Source organism: Plectrocnemia conspersa, unplaced genomic scaffold, assembly GCF_051122295.1.
Source record: "Plectrocnemia conspersa isolate PC_06_02 unplaced genomic scaffold, ASM5112229v1 ptg000012l, whole genome shotgun sequence".
NCBI lineage: Eukaryota > Metazoa > Arthropoda > Insecta > Trichoptera > Polycentropodidae > Plectrocnemia > Plectrocnemia conspersa.
In genome coordinates this window covers 18646412-18670982 of record NW_028277176.1, presented here as the reverse complement: position 1 = coordinate 18670982, position 24571 = coordinate 18646412, and the positions used below count along the sequence as shown (strand labels likewise).

Here is a 24571-nt window from a genome sequence, read left to right as displayed (position 1 = left end):
CTTATAATTTTCTGAATTTTTATATTAAATCAATATCTTTTTAAACGAAAATTGCTTCAAGTGTCGGCAATTGAAGGGCATGTGCCACACAACCCACTGCAATGAAGTCAGTAATGCGTGTAACGCTACATATTATCAATAAGTTTCAAGGTAATCTTCTTGAAGACTTGACAGCGATCAGTTTGCTGCTGACTTGGCGACGTAGCATCACGCGGGGGCTGAAGAAAAATCTTCTTATAAGACAAGGCTCCGAATTAATTGGTTGAAATTTAACAGATACTATGACTGTGTTTACGTCTAACTAAATATAATTTTTATTACTACATTTTTAATAATTCTAATTAAAAGTAACTTGAATGCAATCTGCCTCAAGAAGATTGATCGATTTATATTTTTATTTTTAAAAGATTTATGATTCCTGGCTGCGGATTTTTATCTCGACCCTTCGAAATAATGAAGCTTTTTCGCTTATCTTTCACATCTAGTGTAATAAAATGACACACGAGAGTGTCTTTTCTGCATGCATTTCGCGCGGAGAAAGCGTGCACTGTGCCAAAACACATGTCGTCCCAAATAACGAACGTGTACGTGCATGAAAATCCGATTTGTTGAATATGATAATAACAATATAGCATGAGTGCGAAGGAAAAGCAGCCATAAGATAAATCCTGTCGCGTTTTTGCGTAGCGATAAACGGCGGTTGACGTCTTAACTGAGTGAAATGGCGAGCAATAAAAATCCAGTTTATTTCTGAATTTAAATTGATTACTGTAATTTTAATTTAAAATATTAAAAAAATAGTTTATCTAGTTGAAAGTCTTAATACTATTTCGTAAAAAAATAACAAAAAAGTCAACAATAATTTTCAAACAAATTTTAAGACAAACGGAGCCGCGTCAAAAAACTATAATCTGTCCCTTTGAATAATAACATTTATTGTGAAAGTACTGCTTTTGAAGGCAATGTTCCGATCCTTTTATTTATTGTATGTATAAAAAGAGTTGAAGATACTTATACATGAAATACATCAGTACATGCATCTCAAACAACTGTAGTTTAGATCAGATTCATTATTTGAGGTCAGTTTTCACTTTTTTAATAAACATATTCTTGCTATGATCGGACCCCTCAAGGAGAACGGGAATGTGTCCCCACTCTCGGCAGGCTTTCTGAAGGATGTATAATATTTTTTACGAATAAACTCAAAATCACTGCCTATTATGTAAAATTATTTATTCGCATATACTAAAACTAAATTAAACTTAATTATTAGATTTAATATTAATAGTGTGATTTGTTTAAAATAAGTTATAAAACATTATTCTAAAAATATGATTTTGATTCCATTTAATTCCATGTGCTCTAGAAGTAGTACAAGTTTTGTAATACATAATTTAATATTTCTTTACATGAAAATATACAAAACATCTCAACAGCTCAAGCTTAAGAAAACAACACATACAGTTATTTAAACTTTAAAGAATTCCTTTATATATGTACATACATATATATAAGAAAAAAACAAAATGACTCAGTTAAGCTATTTTTTATCTTAATTGGTCATATGACTGATCTATTGTCGTGGTAAAAAAAAATGAAACAGTACGTGCTATAAATCTATCTAGACACATTCCAGAGACTCGCTATTGAAAATATAAATCACAGTATAGTATATCACGCCAAATCGAGATAGAAACAGGAAACCTGCATCAAAAACACACCTAGTACACATGCACTTCATATATACAGAAATAAAACAAAGCGTGAAAAATTGGAAGATTATTCTCTGGCTTAGATCCAAAATTTGTATAAATATTGCGATAACGCGACACGCGATCTTTCAGAGGCCCATTTTGAAAATTTGACGGCTCGTGTGAACGTATCAATATTTTTTTTCTAAAAATACATACAATAATAATAAACCTACACACATAAACCATTCTATATAATATATATTATCGAAGGCCGAAATTTTCGACCCGTGCAATTCGATATTTCGTTGGAGGCGAGCCTTTTGTTGAAACAACAACACTTTTGTACGACAATAGATTTTGATTGACATTCTGAAATACGTGTTGCCTATATCTATTCTATTGTTTCAAACTATGTGTGTATAACATAATGGTTTGCTGTTAACCGCTGTGGTTGTGGATATTATTAAAACTGGGTTAGAGTATATTTTTATATTTCAATTGAGATGCACGCAAACTATATAGTGTACACTAATCGACCCATTTGCATGTTTATTTAAAAAAAGAGAATAATGATTAGTTTAATATTACAATATATGTAAAAAATACACTACAATCTGAATCGAAGAAACCGATATATGCAATGCATTATATTGATTATTTTTTCAATCGAATATATATGTACACATACACAATGGGAGTATGCAAATATTTTAACAGCTTATGTATATCATTTCAACATCATAATGTAAATTTAGTCAAAAGCGTCTATGTGCAAGATTGCGCATAAAACATCATTACTTTCGATTAAGCTTCATAGCAATGCTTTCAGGCCAATCAAGCCAATTCATAAAGCATTAGAGATGATTCAACGTCGTTAAGAAAATCGTAAAGAAAAACCTACGTGAAAATCCTATGATATACATCCAATGTTAGAGATTCGGATTGGCGCCAATATAAACGGTTACTGCGACTTCTCTACTGTTTTTTTATACGACGATCTATTTGAAAGATCAAAACTGGAAGCTTGATTTACGTTTGAGCCAAACCGCGAAAAGCTCAGATGAATAGGATTAGAGCAGAGATTCTTAATAGATTTTAGAGAAATAACAATTCAAATATGAATCCGTAATAATTATTAAATTGATGTACAGTAGATTACTTTAATTTGAGTTAACATATTTTCATGGCAAAGTTAGAATCGAGGAACCTCCGTGTTTTTGATGTGCAAAATTCTTTGTAACGATAACGCGACTCTGACTCGCTATAAATGCTGAACCAAAAAGCTCAATTATATTCATAAGGTAACACTAAATTGGTTTTTGGAACCAAGTGTTCAATAATGCGTAAATTACATCATACCTTCTACAAGTATAAATATGACGGGCGATGTTTTAGATCAACTCATGGATGAACTCAAGATTATGCCCTTTGGAATTGGATGGAAGCACTGGTAAAGCTCAATACTGCCAACTCTTTGTCTGTGTTAGATAAGCCAATGATATATGAATGGTAGAATAATTAATTTTAATATAAACCACTGCTTACTATCATAAAAACTGGTAATGTGCTCTAATTGAATAGTTCAGTTCATGGGTTTCATATGCACTAAACGTTTACCTAACATGTTGAAAATAAAATCTAGCTAAAAAGTTTCAGGGGTCGGCAAACTTTTTATGTAAAGAGCCAGATAGTACACATTTTAGGCTCAGCGGGCCAAGAAGCAAAATTAAAACAATTTCTCTATATAAATAATCGTATCTCTTTTTATCAATACAATTTTAACTAAATAAGGTTATCAAAAATATTATTCTCCAAGCACAGTAAGTATATTATTAATATATAAAAAGAAATATACTATACATATTAATATTTGAACAATATCACGTAACAGTGTATTTTATAGTAAAATATAAATAGCGTTTAATTATTTACGGTTATTGTTTGGAGTTGATAGACGAACGGCTTGTGCAGTGTTTCTTAATATTTCACGCACTTCTCGAGTGTTAAAGTTAATAATGTACTACTTCGTGCGAATATAATTCGAGATAAATGAAGGCAATAATCAAACCATAGTCAAATAAACGATTCGTTGTCACCTTGCACAACGAAAATAATTCTTTTGAAGATATCGGATAACCACTACGACTAAATCATTGACCCAAATCCTACTATGATTTTTCATTAAAATCATCGCCTAATCATATACAATAAAATAACATTACATTTTTTGTGAACGTTCAAGACGATTCGATTGAAAAGCTTTTTTATTTATATTATATATAAAAAAAACGCATTGTCTTAACGCTCACTGATCGTGCACAGGTAGCCAAAGAAACAATGAAATACGCCTGACCTCAAAAGTCCTAGCCGTTGAAGGCAGACTATAATTTAACTTTAACTAGCGGCATATAAAGTGCACACTTATTATATTCTCAGAGTGCTAAGATAAAGATTTGACGTGTATCCTTGCCTCACTGACCCAAACATATCTGCTGAAAGATGGTCATACGTCAAGCAGATAAAGCTTCGCTTGAAAACGGATTTGAGCACATCAAAGGTGCGTTGTTTACGATAAGCTTCAAGAATATATGGCAAGGGACGTTTGAGAAGCGCCGTTTGATTGGATTATGAAGAGAAGCTTGTGTCAATCGTAATTATCTCATACCCGTAGCGCGTGTGCTATCCAGCGCTCGGGTACTTAAAGTCTAACACTGATCCAATTGACTGCCAAGTGGGAGTGAATGGGTATACTTTGCAAATAATTTATGACTTGCCATTTGAGAAGCATTAATATTATTCCACTTATGCCAAGCTGTGGAGACTGGAGTGTGATCTTCGTAAAATTCTCTCGCACTGGTTCACAATTTTAACAATAGTTTGATGGACATCAAAGAAACTCACCTGAAACGAAAAGAAAATATAATTAAAACATGGAAATATTTATGAATTATCTTATAAATTCATATTTAAATATAATCTATTATAGATAAAGATAATCTTTAAATCAATACGTTTATTAATCATAATAATATACAATTGTTATTTTTTTAAATACGATAAAAATATAAGAATATTAAAAATAAATGTTTAATATTTTTATTAAGCATATTATTTTGAATATTAAATTTATGTTCAATTGTCGAAAAATAATTAAAAATCATTTAAAATTAAGCCATTAATAAAAAGTATCAGTTGATAAAAAAATAAAATCAAATTAATTTACAACTAATAAAAACAGATTAGTTTTAAATTGGGTTGCCTAAATTATTTCAACCCACTGTTACTACTATTACGTTACGGACGCGCCGGTAGCTTTGCAACATAATTACAATTTCAATACATCGTATTCACTACTCATATTAAAGCAAAGAAGTATTGGTTTAGGATAGATTTACAGCAGAAATTGATGATGTTTCTGTGTTTATACCACTTTGATTGCTTGTCTACAGTATTGTTATACGCTGTAACGCTTTAAAGTTTAAACTAATGTCTGTTATGTTACCATGGTAAATTTTCAATAATAATATCATGTTGACTCTATTGGAATATTTAGACATTTTAATTATAAAAACTATAAAGCCTTTTATATGAAGGTCAAAGCAAGAACGTGGTAACTAACATAAATGTAGTTAAACCAAATATTTAACATATTTATCTGTATTTTTTAATTGTTTTAAAAATGAAAAGTTGTATAGTAAAAATATCATAATTAAAGATGAAAAATGTAATATGAACATATTATCATGTAACACTGGTTGCCTAAATTTAAAGTTCTTTACATTTTTTTGTTGTTGCTGAAAGTAGCTTTTACGTGATTTTCCATCTCCGTGACAATGGGGCACGTGAGGTGGTCGTAACGTGTACACTGGGCAAATAACAAGGTGACCACTTCGAAACGCATGAAGAATGTTAATGACTGATCGTAAATTATTTATTCGTACGCCTCTGGCACCGTGGGTGAATGGGTGGCAATCGATGTATAGATAACGGTTTCGTTACGTTACCCCTTTTCGAGCCCGTCCATTATAAACGTTGCGATTTGTGCCTATTAATCATTCGCACAACGAGTCTTTTGTGCCTATCGTTCTAGGATGCTTGGCTATTCACTTTTAGACTACCGCAAATATCTATGGGCGACCCATGAAAACATACAAATGATTCAAACTGAGCAATGATCCATTTAGATTGAATTTTGATTTCACTATCAGACCATTAAATATATAAAATTGGTTGAATTAATAATGGCATGTAAATGTTATGTATATAGTTTTTTTTCCCACTAATTTCTCTACAATCTCGACTTAAAAATCAATTTTAATTTTGTATAGGACATGCTTATTAATAAACTTGCGATTACCTAAATGCGTTGTGTTTTTTTATATCATATAATAAACTATATAGGCTGTTTCTAAGTTGCAAAATAATTATGAGATATATTAAAAATATATGTATATAATTAAAAAAACATCGTATAATGGCCTAATCTAACATCAATGTTTCAACAAAACTCAAAACAATCACCTGTTTTGATAAGTACACGATCAAGATCATGAATAGGTCTGTTTTATGATACTAATTTTTCCCAAACATTTCTCTACCAAAAATAAGGCGAAACTGCTAATAAAATACATGCCAATATATGTATAATTTCGATATAAAAAATACACTTGTATTTTAACGAAAAATAAATATATCCATTTGATCTTAATCTAACTAGTCTTTTATATAATATACATAAATACCAATATTTTTTCAAAATATTTTATGTTAGTATGCAATCTATGGAGCTAAAATAAATAAGCTCTTTTTAGATGCGCCACTTTGTAGTTTATAGTCATATTTAGTAAATTATTCATGACAGTACTGTAGTGCCTAGTAAATGTGGCTTGAATTTTAATTCATATAAAGATTATTCTTAGATAACGTCACAGCTTAAGAGTGACGATTTTATAATATTTATTAATCAGTCAATATGCGATTTTTTTATTTTTTAAGCTTGTTTATGATAAAAAGGTTTTAATTTATTTATAATATTCATATTGTGATGTCATTTTCGTAATATTGTCAGATTTATTCTATTTTTTTTTAATATTTAAAATTTTGACAAATATGTAATGTTAATATATAGAAGTAATGCTACATTCTACACGATGCTTGCATAAATAAAAAAATACTAGCAACTCGAGATTCTAATACAATTTATTAAAAACCAAGAAACACTTTGTAACTACCGAAATTTTAGAAATTACTTATATTTCTTTTTAATGGCTTAAATATTTAAATATTTTGATTTAATGTTAAGCGTGTTTTCTATAATATCTAAAGTAAAAAGTAAACTTAGAAATAAGTAAATAACAATGAATAATAATAAAAAATATTTATTATAATTAACAGCTGGTATAGCAAAAACTTTATTTCTAAAATAATATTGATTACCTCAAAATTATGATATTTTGCATCATTGCGCTATATCGCTTGCAAATTAAAATAAAAAATATTTATTTTTGACTTAAATTTTGTTATAGACAGAGATTGCACATTACTCATACGTATTACATTTATCTCAATTTACACGGTTTCACTTTTATGCGGTTAAGAAAAAGCATTTTATTTTTAAATAATCTAAAGTAAACATATTTGGCTCTACACGTGTAGCGCGGCGATGTACAAACACATGGGTTAATTATTAGCGTACTCCCACTTATTGCATTTGACCTACATATGGAGCCGCTCTCACTGCCCATGCAGTGTGCTCTTAGTTGCGTTTTTTGAGTGCACGCGTGTCGTTGTATATTTTGTTCATTTATTTTTTGAGTTAAAGAAACGTTAACAAGTACTTTTCTGGAACGTATCTACCGCGTAAATCGAGGGATAAGTATATATGAATTTTCGGTTGTAAAAATATGTATATGTATACATTTTATTAATGTTATTATATTATGTTGTATGCTGCATAACATTTAAATACCATTAGGTTTAATCCAGTCGTATATTTTGGTAAAGATATTTAATGGTAATTTTAGTACGATCATAATATCTCAATATGAATCTTGCGCTTAATGCAAGACGTTGAATAATAAGGGGAAGTGAATGTTTGCCTGACGCCAACGAAAATCTTCTTCTCGTCGGCGGGATGTCATTTGCATAATTGCGACCATTTTCACGTCCGTCGACCGCTAAGTGCTCCATTTCCTAGTTACGATCGACACGTGCTAAAGCCAAAGGTTAACCGAGTGCAAAATTACTGTTTGGCAATCCGAGTGCAAGAAGACGGAAAGAACTGTCAAAAACAGCTGTTCGATGTGATGGCGAGTTTTGGGAAGGAATGTGAACGTATATTTTCCTTCTCGCTCTTGAACATCTTCAAAATCGATTGTGAAGAGAATAGCAAATAAAGTGGGCACGTAACGCACTTATTCTGTTACGACAGCATATATAAAAAATACTGGTGTGTTTATTGAATATATTTTGGGTTCTTAAACAGTTGCACAAAAGGCATATTGTGTAGGAGTTGATTTTTCTTTGGATATTAAAAAAAATATAGGTGAACAGTTTAGTATCATGGAAAACAGATATGATTAAAAAGGTAGTAGCCTTATCGAATAAATTAAATCGAATACTACTTCGATGTTACACGACAGAAAATATACACACGAACTAAAATATTTTATTACGGATTTAAGGCGAATTTTACAATGATTATAATAATACCTAATAAAATAATAAATTACAAGTGTTTTATTTTAGACACTTAAATGTAGGTACATATGTTGTATTCTATTGCACCAAAATATTTCTAAGCTCTTAGGAATAATATATAAAATTAAATTATATAGTTGTTCAATGTCAGTGTAACAATGGCAGGTGTATGCATATAATTTATTACTTAAGGAATATAAATAGTTAAATACATTTTCATGTTCATTTATAGTCAAATTAACAAAAGGACACCGCAATATACAAAAAATAACAACAAAGCTCGTGAGAATATGCAAATCGCGCGTCTTTTTGCAGCAAAATGCTTAATGTCATTAAATGTGGTCAACAATCCGTGAAGACCGAGTGGACGTTTAATGGTACTCGAAAATTGTTTATGCAAATCGTCCATTGTTGTACACCCCATCAAGGTCTCAAGTTTTAACCGAAATCGAGTAATCGCATTTGGAAAATTACAGGAAACCGACAACGCCAGCGAAAAGCTACTCATTCACACGCAAAACTCGACTTTTCCCAAATCATAGCAATCAAAAACCACTCAAAACCAAAATAGCGCAGGAATCAATCGAAGCGAATAGAAATTATTATTATCCTAAAAGTTTAATATATACACCCATACTTATAGTGATTCCAAAACACACAACTGGCGCTACACGACCGACTCTTGATTTGATTAATTGGCTTATTTCGGGTCAAGACCATCGTATACCACTCCCATCCCAGTCAGTGGTGGTCAAATGCCAAAGTATTGCCGGTTCGTAATAATTCATTATCGACTGTGAAGATCATAGTTAATTAATATATTTTCATTGTATGATCAAGCTTTTTATAATTGCGTGACAAGTTTAGCTTGCACATGGCATATAGTTGACAATTGGAGTACTAATGTATATTTGTCATGACCTCGACAAGGTCGCGGCTGACAGAATAAAAAATAGTCCACAAAAATGTGTTGACGAGATGGCGTGAACTGATCAATTAATCCTCTGTGAGATTCTCTAAATTTCAGCACTTTTTGTTAAATACATATAACATAATATCTATTGGCTGAAATAACTCATTAATAGAGAATTTGCAATACATAATATGTTCATCTGTGAGATTAGGAAAATCTAGGTCAACCTAAACTGTATTGATAGATCGGAATCATAATTATATAATAATCACTAATTCCGGTCTCTCAGACAAGATAGAAATAATTGAAAACCACTAAGGTCCAAATATTTTGTTTGTACAAATTAGTACTTTGAAATAAAATGGATATTTTATTATTCTTTTTTAATAAATTCGTTGAATTTCGATTATTATTTAAAAAAAAAATTAAATTGAACATTCCTGGGAAAAGCTTTATTGAAGAAAGTTATTGTTTTTTTTTTTAATTTTCAGTGTATCTAAAACATATTTTATATGATTGATTTTGTAAGTAATTCACTAATATTACTTATTTTGTGTTAAAATTATGTTTTAAATTAATTTTAACTTTTCTATTTCATTACTAAAAATCAACTTCACCACATGTGATATTACTTTTTCTAAATAAAGACTTGGCATTATCTGGTTTATAATTATTTTTAATTATAAATATTTGTAATAATTATTTATTTATGTTATAACACATTTTAAAAAATGATTATTATTATATACAACAAAGATATGACACCACAGAAAAGTAATGTTTAGAACTGAATATTAGCCGAGATAAATAATGAAATATAAACTGTATTTTTTTTACAAAATTGCTGTGATTTATTGCAAATACGATGCAAAATATACTGTGAAACGTCAAAATCGGTAATCATTTTTGGGCGTAATTCCTTTACTGTTGACAACAATGCAAGTTTTTTTTTATTTGATATCCACTTTTCCCAAGAGTTTATTGATCAATCATCTGATCTGATCTTCGTTACTCAAATGCAATGTTAATACATGCGTGGTTAACAAATATATAAAGATGCGCTTCTAAGCGTTAATTGCACGAATTCATGATAAACCGTTGCTTGATGACTTAGTTGCGAACTTATTTTTATTACATAATTTTGCAAAAATGTCTGTATTTTTTAATAAATAATTTCTTTGAATTATGATTACTGACGGTTATTATTATTCTAGTGATATATCACGTAACGATCAAATAATAGCCACGTAAACTTTTTTCATTTTTTTAAACTATAACAAAAACTTCAGTGACGCGCGTGTCCTCCAAAAAGCAACTCAGGACACACTGCATGGGCAGTGGGAGAGGTTCCATATGTAGGTCAAAAGTGCAAGAAATTGAAGTAATCCATATTATTGTACTCGCGCCGCGCTACACGTGTGAAATCAAATATGTTTGATATGAAGAATATAAAAAAATAAGTTATTTATAAATTGCGTAAAACGAGTAACGCGTTACAAATCCGTTTTAAAATATAATATCACAGGAATCTAAGTGTATTGAATGTATTGTACTCATAAGTAAAATGTTCTCGATTTGATTTCAAATGAAAACTACTAGACCATAGAAATTATATTGTGATCCTATTTGATTAATTGTGATTAATTAATCACGAGTTTTGTATGACTTTGTTTTAATATCGAAATCATAACTCAAAATTCAAACAATACTAAAAACAGATTAAAAACGGACTATTTACACAAATATAAAATTAAACATTCTAGTGTGTGTCAAATCACGTATACTATAAACAAAGCCGTTTTGAGTCACATTCATGCCTCTTAGAACATTCAACAGCTTTGTTTTCTTTATACTCTTTCTTAGAACAAACTATAGATTCATTATAGTATACAAACATACATATATTATATGTTGTACATATTGTACAATCAGCTACGTTAAACCTAACATATTTGATTAATCTAAAATAGAATTATACTTAATAGCATACGTAGGTAAGTGTAGTATTCAATTTATCGAAAGGTTCGTTTTTTTTTTAATAAGTGAGAGAAGTCTACAAATAATTATAATATTTAGAAAACACTCCACATCACGTCTTATTGATTTACTCCATAGAAGCCAAATTTGGCCTTCCGCAAATATGTAAATATTGTTCGTCGACAAATATTTCGATAGTCCGCCGTGCACGATGGCCGCTAATAAAACATGGCAGATTTTTTTGGCACTCACTCCGCGAACTTGTTGAAATTTTTGCACACTCCATGCTCCAATTTGGAGCAGAGAGCAGACGCTATATAGACCTTAATTTGCAGCGTTGGAAAATTATGGCTTAAAATGGACGCATCAAATGCGCCGAAACGTTAAAAAAATTACACACTTCAACGACGGGGGCCCTAATCGCCTCGTGACCTCCTTTTTGCAAAAGCTCCACCACTCTTTTGCTGCTTATTGTTATAATTTATTATTGTATATATATGAAAAATAACGATAAAAAAACGAGGGTCTCGACCGCACATAATGGCCTATCGTCAGTTTCTTCCATGTGTTAAATTCTAAAAGCAGTAAAAAGAAAGAATAGAGAGCGCTTAATGTCGCTCTTTCAAGAATATAAATCACTAAGACGTTATGAATAAATTTAAAAAAATAGCAAGAATTATTTCATAATGAAATTTCTTATAAAACGTTACTTAATACTGAATCTAACAGCCTGCCTTTGTGTACAATTATTCAAATTAATGTACAGTGTAAGCCAAATGACATTTAACACTAAGCATTAAAAGCTAAAAGGATGTAAAAAAACATATATTTCATAGAGAAATTTTAATTTAGAAAAATCTAAAAATCAACTCAATGAATTGTTTCTAAATTCTAAAAATAAATATTAATGGTATATATTGTATGTATTTATGTATATTATAATTAGACTTATAATATACCATAATTTTGGAAGTTTGCCTAAAACTGAAAGTAACTTAGTTTAGGTACTTATGATTAAAAAGGCTGAACAAAAAGCAATAATTACGTTGTAAAAGCAATAATTAATTTTTAATTGCTTATTATTAATAAAAAGTTAAATATATTTATTACTAACTTAAACTTCTTTGTTATTTTTAATCGTGTTGAAAAATTCACTACAATTTAGTAGCTCAGTACTTTTGCAATTACCACTTCATTAAACAGTTTATCCATATGTATTGCATTATGTTCAACAGTTTCATTATATTTTAACCCGAAACATTATTTTCAGACCAAGTTAATTCATTGTTATTTTTCCAAGAAAAATATTCTACTCCATCAAAACTGTTTTTCCGTAGCTAAATGTAAGATATACATTGGTCATGAAATGTTGTAAATTTTTGTAAGGTTTTATTAATATTGATCCGTCCTTTATTTTCCATAAATCTAAAAAGCTATTTTTAGTGACTGGTCTTGTGTACTTGTTACTGTTAAAATATGAATCGTACGCCGAATTACATAGATGAATAATTCATATTATTTTTTATGTAACTAATATAAATCCATTACCAGTCTACCTCAATATTTAGTTATGCGATTCGAAATCATACATATAAAAATATCACGAAAGTTGAACTGTAGACAGTTTCATAAAAATATATAAATTTGTGTGTATGTATATTTTTTAAGCACACTGTATATACGAGTTTTTAGTTAATTTTTCTCTCATAAAATTAAATCCAGCAAGCCATTAATCAATGTTTCCAGTTTACTTGATTTATGAGGAATACTTTAAACGCGGCGACGATGCAACGGCCTATTACGAAAACCATCAAGGTGGGACAGTTTTCACAATTTTATTTGTAAAAACTTAATAATCCAATATGTCATTTTACGTCCAAATAGACGGACAAATTAGCTAAGGTTTTGTAAGCACAACGGCGTGTTTAAATTCGTACATCCAAGATAAGTATGCAAATTAGCCACAGTCCATAATGAAGATAACTCATTAGCGCTGGTAATATAAATTATCAACGCAGCTATAAATTGGGTTATCTTGACAGTAAAAAACTGGCACTAAAAAGGGAGAAAATTTTTCATAATAATTCACGAATTACATTATTTAATTCAAGGTGAATTATAATACTATGTTTATTGTCTCTAATAAGGTTAATTAAAATTAAAATATAATAGTTTTATATAAATATGTTTTTTCTTTCTGTTTAACCTACATTTCAATTATTTACTTTAAATGTCAGTGAAAGCTTTTAGACACGTACTACAGCAAAGATATGCAAATAATCAAATATTTGTTTCCAAAAAATATAGAGTATTTCCTAAGCAGTTTTTTTAAAAAGTCAAGATCCGTTAGGTGATTCACGTGAGGTTTTCTCTCTAAATTTAAATATAAAAAACATAATGTGCCTTAAGCAATTTTTAAATGTGACATTTAAAAACATAGATTATCTGTGTTGGTATAATCTAAATATAATAGATAGATTATCTGCATTGGTATAATCTGGAGAGAATAAAATAGATAATTTATTAAAAATATTTCTATTCAAAAATATACATATGATGTATTACATAAAATCACTACGGGGATACTAACTAATAAGCAGTTGAGTCCATTCGATTAGATATGTATTCAAAATAATGTTTCATTGGTGAATGATTATTTGCCATTTTTCTTTATTTTTCCATTAGAATCATTAATCCTACGCTTAACAGCATCCCAATCCAATCAATTCATCAAATCGTCAAACACATCAAGAGATCGTTAGCTTCACAGCGCGTTCTGACCCGAATCTAAATAAAACTATTTTTCATACGAGTAACACAATACATTTTCGTTCCCTTCGTTCGATAAATATAATTTCATACACAAAAAAACATTACTAATTTATCCACTCTCTCAACAATTAATTTAATATATTCACACAAGACTATCCAGAAGCAGAGATGAGTGTGGTAAGAGTACATAAAATTTGACAAAATTTAATGCGTACTATGTAAAATGACCATATTATACTTATGCATATAAATACGACACGAGGATTAAAAAGGCAGACAAATTACTCGCTTTACCATTTCGAAAAATTGAATAATTTATAACAGTCGCTTTGCAGTGCTAAGCACGCGAAATTTCGCATACAGAAAATGGTTGACTGTATGTATCTATGTATGTATATGAAAAACTCTTATGTTTCTCTAGCTATAGTTATACAATAGCGACAACAACACGCCCACGCTTGTATTATTTTTTAATAGCGCATTTCCATCTCGTGGCGTATAAAATATCGGCCATGAATTAGGCTCGGTAATAAAATACAATGGAAATTTATGCCAGGTTTTTGTTCGAGACCAGTCTAGTGTCCGACGGATTAAAATGCGTAACAATACCGAAGCGAATCTTAATAACAAATCTAATAAAATGCATTTATAATGACATTTAACCTTTTTATTTGTTATCATAAATATCAGTATTAGCATTAATCGAGTTGTACTTATTTAAATTACAGACAGACAGTTTACATTTAACAATTTTAAATGCATTTTGACAATTAATTTAATCTGTAGTTTCATGCGTGTATTTTTATTATTATCAAAAGTAACTTTAGGCGAAGTAAAAAAAATATATCATGAATCTGTGTAAGATTTAGGCAAAACAAGGTTATGTCATGTACACCCTTCATAAAAACATCTTAAAAAATTTCAAGTGATTTAGCCGTAGTTTTAGAATTAACTACGGTTATAGTAAATAATTATTGAAATATATGTTTTTTTAAGCAATTAAATTATCATCTCCACTTTCAAACTATATATTTTATTTATTAACTATATGAATACAGGAAATGTTACAAATATTCAAGTATCATATTACGATTCTACGTTTAAGATAGTTAACATTAACTCTTTCAATCTTATATTTATTATGCGATCGATAAAATATCATAATAATCATAAATCGTTTGCAAGCAAGATTAAAAGATAAATTGCGCTGGGTTATTAACAAAATTAACACATTATTTAAAAAATAATTTAAAATGTTTATTATATGCATTGGACTACAAAAACATATCAGGAATATTTGGTTTAAATCCTACCATTGAAGTGACCGATCAAGAAGATTTTAATCTTTGCCGGTCACTGATGCACACCATGCCGCAACGTCTTTGGTATGTGCTGAGCACTGGTAAGCGCTACAGCAATTAACGTTTTAAAAGACATGGTACTAAAATCAATCTTTTGAGACATTACAAATATCTATATCTTATAAACTAAAATATAAATAAAAATATCATACCTATCTAGTATGCATACCAAATGTTTGCTAATCGTAATTCCTAGTGTCGGTCATAAAACTCATATTGTCAAGCAATGTTTTCGGAAAGTTATTCAGAAACCTGTCCCTTTTCTTAATGCATTTATTTTAGCATATGTAAATCACCACTTACTTTCAAAATTGCAGCGGTTGTAAATCATTTAAAAATATGTGTAAAAAATAATTATTATAATACAAAGAAAAAAACATTTTATAATTTTTTTTTGAGAAACAACACTAGATATATCTAAAGGGGTAAGATTGGAAGAGTGTACAGATAATTGCATGAACAAGGTTACTAAGGGTGAAAACCATATTATACTGACTATGCATACTATTTTGAACGTAATCTTAATGTTTTTTTTTTGCTACGTTCCGGACATTTTGATTTTTTTAGATTTATTTAAATGCGATAAAGAATTTTTAGAATAAAATTAAAAATTATCATACTTGCAGTACTTCATAATAAACACTATATGTACTTTCTATTAAAAATTTAGTATTTAAGAAAGAAGACAATTATATTTTTCGCTACGCGGCCAAACCAAGTAATGTTGCAGTTTCTTTAAAAAATAATTAACCAAATTAAAGTGATTTGTCTATTTAGAAAAAATCGCCCCATCCTATTTAACTCCACTTCTCCCGATCTTATCAAGTTAAGTTTTTACTCTAGTAGACTGAATAGGTAGGCTTACCATAAGTTTTCATTGTAAGCTTAAAAATATTAATAACATATTTCCTAAATTGATATTCAGTCATTAAATGTTCTATTGGCATTCAGTTAAATGTACAAAAATAAACTCGTTTGTTAATTATAATTCAAAATCAGCGTTGAAATTAACATGTAAATTTTATTTACATGCATAAAAAATAAACACATTATTTATTGGCAAACGAGTCGAGAAAAAAATCTTCCATAGAATCGTTCGATCGCCTCGATAGAAAAGATCCATCTTTCCAAATTGGAAAAGTGTATCGCCACTCTTTTCGCCACCCACGCGCGAACTTTCACTCGATTCGCTGCATTCGTCGTGTGCGAATAAACGAACCGTTACTTTCGGCAACATTGGCACTCCTTCATCTCAATAACAATCTTTTCTATCGAACGGTCGACCTGGATATCTCTACGTATCTAATAATTAGGAAGAGTTCCATATTTTGAAATAAACCACCGACACGAAAGATTCGCCCGTTTGCGAAAGCATAAATCAGATAAGATCACAGCGGATTCATTATGGCTACTTGCCAATAATTCGATTCAGAGAGACAACAATCCAATGGAACTATTTTGACGATAGTGCCGAATTGATCAAACAAAAAAATGTTTAACATCAGAGTGATCGTAAAAATATTGACCCATCTATTTAACGCCTAATTAAATTTACGTTTTACGATCTTGTATATTAATCAAGGTGTTTATTTCTTGTCAAATTTGCCATATTTTCACACGTTAGCTATGGATATAAAAGCGCTTCCTCGACAAGTAAAATTCATAAATATTGAACTCTCTAGCGTGTGATGCCAAAATGTATAAAAATTAAATACTAACATATATAAAATATGAACACGCGTAGCTAACATGCACATGGATATGCTACATAAATTTAAAACATTATTTTTTTTAATGCGTAAATAATATGAGAAATAATCATACCACATTATGTAATGTAAATTAATAAAAAGCTCTTTAAGCACAAATAATAAAAGATAATCAAATGGAAAAGTCTGAATTGCCCGATCCATATCTTGCGGACGCTTTTAGATAAAAACTTTTGCTGGCCCTGACATTTGAGTGGATGACAAGATACAAAAATGGCAATTCTTTTAATCGATAAGCATGACCAGAGAATTAAAATTCTATTCTCATATGCAGTCACAAAAATGAAGCGAAAAACATATTCGTTTTACGACTGGACTTTCGATTCAAAATAAATAATTAATAATATTATATTAACCTATGAACTAGTTGCTTAGTCATAAAATAATAAACATTTATAAAATAAACGTTTTAACGTTCTGGGAAATCATATTTAGATTTCAGATAATGTTTGTTAAATGTTAGGTTAGTTGGAAATACATAAAATTATCATTAATTATGTTCATTTCATTTACTGTTAATAATAATACCATAAAGTAGATAATTTTCCTTTTCAGTCACATTAAAAAAACCTTTGATACAACGTACATCTTAAAGTAAAGAACATATAAAATCCAGCCAGCTAAAAATTAAATTAATAATAATATTTCAATTTTACTCATTATATTTAGCATAGCTTCTACATTATCTCTTAATAAAACTGGTTAAATGAAAATGCAAAACATACGATAAAAGAACGAATGAAAATATAGACTGACTACTATTTGATATTAATGTGCTGATATCTTAGAGTAGTCTAGAGTATATGAATTTAAAAATGGCTCATTTAACATTTCTAGTGGATATCACAGCATATTTAAATTAACTGAACATCCATCTTCAAGATAAAAATCAGCTAATGAATTAAATGTTTCAAACAGCGATGGCATTTAAAATTATGGCCACAAATCGAAATTATTCACATTGAAACATTGCCTGAACAAAGCCACGAAAACAGTAAAAATATGCTGCTTTAATTGCTATTTTATCACATGTCTTAGACATGACTAAAATTTTAGACGATTAATCCATTATTAAACCAGTATTGATATCTAAAAAACAAGCTCAATGTACACATTATGAATAATATGTTATTGTTTATTCTGTAAAAAGCAATGTAATTGACCCATTGGTATAATTATATAGGTTACACTGCAGAAAATAAATATTAAATTCTACATGCAGCATTTGATAATTTTTTGTCGGACTATGAAGATTCAAAAGGTTGGATATCCCTGTATTAAATGATGATATTTTTCATATTTGTTATGTAAGATAATATAATGAAATACAATATAACACAAAATCAAAATACGTAAAATGTGAAATATTAATTTAGATAATAAATATAACATAATATAATAGTTTCAATAAAAAATATTTATTAGGGAAATAACTGGTGCATTTAGTATTAGCTAGACTACTTCTATAATATAATATTTTCAATGGATATCCATATTTATAAATAGTCCATAAATTAACTACATAAAACACATATCAAAAGGTTAAATATCTAGCAAGCTTGTGTGTATTATATTGTATTGTAATTATCTAATAACAATGATCATTTATTTAATGGCGTTTAATACTATATAATTAGCTAAGAATTAAACCTTACAAGTTTCACTTAAACGTGATAATAAATTATACTTGACCATACAGCGATTGGTATTTAAACAAATCGATAATTCCGGCCTTCTAATAATTAATAATTTAATACATTGTACAGATTAATGAAGCTGGGTACAATATATTTTTTAAATATAGTTTAAAAGTAGGTAAACACATAAATAAATTATTACTTTGTTGGCAATTAAATAAATATATGTAATTGCTTAAGGAAAATACGATAATAAACATCCATGATTTATAATCGAATAAGGCATTTCTATTAGCAGTAGATATTTCATCTTTATCACAGAAGTAAAAGGCAAGCTTTATTAGAATTTATTTCGTTAACGTTATCGTTGTAACTAAAAAACGTAAATAAATCGATGCAGAATGATAAATTACACATGCGTGAACAAATTTCCTTCATACATCACGAATTCGACTTAATGCTAAGCGATAAAATTTACATATACAACTTTTGTGTACATATGTTAATTAAATACTTTGAATTTAATTATGGGCATTAGGAATAATATATTATACGGTTATTGACTCAAATTTGATTAAATAAGAATGTTGCTGTGAAAAGTTCATCTCTAAACTAAGTAAATACTCTAATGAACTTATATTTAATAAAACGCGCATAATTCGCACATAGACGTACGTTTGATCATATGGAACATTCTCCTTGACTCCATTAGGATTCCTAGAATCCACTGAAATAATAAATATGCATACAGATCGTAAACTATATTCGCGTCTCCTAACCGTAACAGATGTGTGTATAAAGTTTATTTATGTCATTAAATATAAGTCGTGTAATTATTATAGCTTATGTAAAAGTAAAACAAATAATATTAGTTATATTATTTAATAATAGCTATTAAATTGAATGCATACTTTTTAATGCAATATTTATTGATAAGATAGTATACAATAAGAATAACAAAAAAATATAAACACGCCACAATTATTACAATAAGCGGATTTGCATTGGTATACATAATAAAATCCGTTTAAGTCATATTATTTTTAATTTTATCATTATATTTTATTTGATGTATCCTTATGTATTATGTTTAATGGTAATATAATTGTAATCAGCACAATTAAATTAACGTGATTATTATTATTTCTTGAATGATAAATATATTTAGAAAAAAAAGTTGTTAAAACGTATTACTATTGTTATTTCTATTAATCATTGTCCAAGTTGGGTGGTGAATTAAGTTCAACATGATAAGCATAGCGATATATTATTAAACTGTTGGTTATCAAATTTAAATTTTTAGATACAATAAAAGCCTTCAGTACGAAAATCATACCGAAGGACTAGAAAAACAGCAAGAGAAGATGAATTTAGAAATCAAAACAATAGGAGCTGTTTGAGTTAACTTTTTCATATTGTATGTTTATTTACTAAAAAATAAACAGAAATAAATATAACAGCAAAATTACTTGAAACAATGGATATTGATCCCACGAATGCACTAGAAGCCTTAGTAATAACAATAATTAACTGTAAAATATATAGAAATATGTTTGTTTCAGAAAACGTGTGCTAAAACAATCTGTAATAACATATATTTATGAGATGGTGCTTGATAAACATGGTAACACCAATAAAGACAACGACTGTGTGAATGTCAACAACCAGCTATATATCAGCTTGAAAGAAATAAATTAAAAAGCTTTTTTCGTTTCCCCCACGAACAAATTGTCATCATACAGATACTTATAATAATACTATTTTTACACAAAATGCGTTTACCGATCATATTTAGTAAAATATCAAAAAAAATCTTGGCAACCAATTAGCTCTTGATATTTTCTACAAAGAAAATAATATTTTATTTTTACTGTGATGTACACCGAGTGTACATCTTATATTATCATGTAAATAGATATGTCAAATAAAATATTCTGTAAATAAAATTGTTATTAAGTGCGTTAAATTAATAAATTTATACTGAATAACTTTCAGCACTTATATTACAATAATTATTCATAATAATAGCCGTATTTTTTATTTAATTTTAAATCATTGTTTACCGAGTGTACATCACCGGAGCGCACGGATTTTATGCACCGTAATAGTACAAATATAATCATTTATTAACAAAAATTTGCACTACGTAGGTAAATATTGTATCTCGACTTTCTCAACGAAAATTTTGCTTTTTAAAAAAGATATTTTTCAAAAATTAGTAGTTTTTTATGAAACCCGTAAAATTATTTTAGGTTTTATGCGGGGGTTCCAAATTTTAGTATCCGCAATTGATTATAAGATGGATAGATTTAGATATGTGCGAGAAAATCTGAGTGCCAGTACTGAGACGAAACTTTTGTTAATGTTCCAAAACTCGCGCGTAGGAAAAACCGGTTTTCACATTTTCTGTAAATATAACATGAAAAATGAAAATCTTGTATTCTCATTACAATTTATTAGAGTTTTTTCTAATATTGTTAAAGGACAATTTTATAAAGTTTACTGTTTTACTCATGTGAGTATGCACTTAAATAATAATATTAACATGTTTCCGACTATTAATTAATATAAATATAACCCACGCGCGATAAACATTTTCCTTATTGTAATATTAAAGTTAATAGATAATTAATAGAACTCATATTTTAGTACACGATTCTTCAAATTACATGTGCAAGAGTACTTCAGTTTTTATTATTCTTTAATATGTTTCATTATTCGTTGCTGTACAAAACATAAAAGTCCGCAATGAAGCATAAACATAAATACTTATTATTTTCCAAATAGGGAGAAGAATGCGTGAAGTATTCACTAATTTAAATAAATATGATATTAATTCATAAGAAAATCAATACTTAAATTTAGTAATAAAGATTCTGGAAAGATAGTCTAAGTTCCTTGGACAGTTAATTCTACTTTTAGGAGAAAATAGCTTAATAATTCTACTTCACTCACATAATTCTGACATAATATTAAATCACACATTTATAATATAGCAAATAAGAAAATAACTGAACTTCATTTTTAATGAAAGGAATATATTACTGGTTTAGAAATAAGAAAAGATAATGCAGATAGATAGACTGGTGATATTCTGTATATAAATGAAAATATATTTTAACATTAAAAAAGTGCATACAGTTTTAAATGTAAGAAATCAAGTTTACTATGTGTACATTTGGACTGATAGTGAAGCAGTTTAAGTGTATGCTCCAAAACTCTTCTCTTATTTAGATTTTATTTATATGTATCTTTTACCCTCATTGTTACTTGCCATTAGTTGTACAATACATATGTATTTAATATGTAGTTTAACAATTTTGTCTAATGTAAACATCAGAACAAATTCACAGACAAGGACAGATATATAGAAGATTATGAGACAAAATTAAAAAAATAACAGCGAAGACTACTACTACCATGTGAATATTAATAACTAGCTAGATATTAAGTAAAAAGTAATGTGAGTCGAGAATAACAAATAATTCATAGGAGAGCACAAAACTCAAATATCAAAGTTTTTATTTATTAAAATATCGAAAAATGCACTTTGTTGTCCAAAATATTTAATAGAAACTCAGTTTTTATGAGATACACACAAATAAACGAAGAACAAAACCGAATTAGAACAATTTAAACATTTTATAATTAAATATAATTGAAAGGTATATGTAGAGCAAGGCAAGGATTATAACAAATAAAACATATAACTATATCAATAGTGAAGGGGGTGATGGGATCTTAACAAACGTAGCTCGAAAACAACAATGCAACATTGCCCTGTGTACTTAAACGTACCGGTACCGCTCATCAGAGCGAACGACCAGAGCAGAAATTTAAGAGCGTGCGATGATCATACGTTGAGTGATGTTTTTGAGCACCGATAGTTGAAAAAGACAAGTATCCTGAACATTCCAAATATTTTGTGATGCGCTGCAACATTTCTGAGTTGTTCGCGATAATAACCTATCGCATCAAAAGGTTTATTTGTAAATTTATTAAATCACTTTATTTCAATATACATAAATTGATTTATAAACTACATCAAATTATTTATGCTTTAATGGTATATATTTATAAACATTTTTTTATAATAATACTGAGAAACCGAAAAAGCAGCACGAGAAGAAGCGTATATTTTATAAAAAAAATGTAAGTAAATATTATGTTTAGGCAAATGTCGAAGCACTGGAGATGTTGTAGACAAGCGAAGAAACTTTGTTAAGGTCACATTAAAAACTATTATTTGGTAGTTTGGTATAATACATAATCGAGGTAATCCATAGGAGAGCTTAAATCTCAAAGTTGTCACTGAGTAAATTATCCAAAAATATTGCTCTGCACGGCAACATTACCATGTTATTGTGGGCGATTGTCTGTTGTTCACACTTCACGTGTCGAAAAATCAGCGTGCTTTTTTCGTTTCAGCGTTTTGTTTGATGAAAAGCGCTTTTCGGTCTTACCTTCAATATATGCAACTGACACAGGCGCGGAAGTCCCTTCGACGTTCACCGACCAACGGACAGAAATCGAATGAAATGAAAAACGTCAAGGAGCACTCGCGTTGGCAACACTGTTCGGTTCGTTTTCGCGGGCACCCCCACCCTTTTCGTGTTATGCACCGATTGCAAACGCGTCCGCGGCGGGCAGCGGCCCGCCCATGTGTGTTCGCAAAGACGCGCGCCGCTTAGCGCCAATACAGCGGCTATGGCCAAAAATAGACGATGTCGTCATATTGCAACTTCGCGATTGGTCCGCTATGACGACATGTCGGCTTCCAATTGGTCGACGCCGGCGGCACTATCAAAACGCCGGCTAGACGGCATAAACACGACCGGGGCTAACTGTCAAACGCGAGATAACTGTAACGCGGGATGCGAAACTCCCGCAGTCTATGCCAAAAAAATAGACGCGACCGGTCGCGAGATGGCCGGAGACGGAAGTAAACGGAAGCTGTTCGATGGTTCGATCAGGATATATTTTTATCTTCGCGCGCGGAGACGGCGCGGCGGCAGGGTTGCCATGCCGACCGTTTGACATTTTGGTCGTCCGGTATTACCCCGCAGCTGTCATTTTTTATATACAATTTTTCCTTGTAGTGTAAAAAGGTGCTATATACAACTAGTTTCGTTTATATGAAAATCAATTCAATGTTTATCTTTGTAAAATAAAAAAATACTGATGAATTTTTGAAATTGAGTAAAATCAGTAGCGTAACTAGTGACTGACATATATACAGTCGCCATAGACACCGACAGTTAAATAACAATCTGATTACTATTTGGATTAAAAAATCCAAGTTTAAATAATCTAAAAATAAATTAATACTATTCCGCTAAAGTTTAGTACTATAAATCACTGCTTCCTGTATCTAACTTGTGTTTCCCGGATATGACAATATTTGTAACAATCCGTACCAGAAAACGTCCTGGTTTGACCGCGATTGTTCCGGTTTCACACTGGGACAGACATTTTCGTTAGTTTCGACACTTTCGTTCCTCAGATATTTATCATCCTCAGAAAAATGTCTGGTTGTAGCAAAAAAAAGGCAACTCAGACATTTTCGTTTGTTTCGAGGAAAAATGTCCGAGGTGACCTTTTTTAATTTTCTTTAGCTGCCCCGGCTTAGGGCTTCTTTGTATTAGGGTGCTTTCTGCATATGTTTTCAGATTATTCCTTTTATTAAAAAAAAAATATTTGTTTATATTAACAGCTTAATGTCCGTGGACTCGTTTACGAGTCTTGAAAG

General features: G+C 29.6%; 1 protein-coding gene across 4 annotated transcripts in view; it reads right to left on the bottom strand.

Moving 5' to 3' along the window:
* Nucleotides 1–23488, bottom strand: part of Atf3 (Activating transcription factor 3) — a 54468-nt gene extending 30980 nt beyond the window's left edge. For all 4 annotated transcript variants that reach the window (XM_088198976.1, XM_088198977.1, XM_088198978.1 and 1 more), the window contains exon 1: nucleotides 23286–23488. The gene's annotated coding sequence lies outside the window, so the exon portion shown is untranslated. The remainder of the gene's footprint in view (nucleotides 1–23285) is intronic.
* Nucleotides 23489–24571: the final 1083 nt, after the last annotated feature.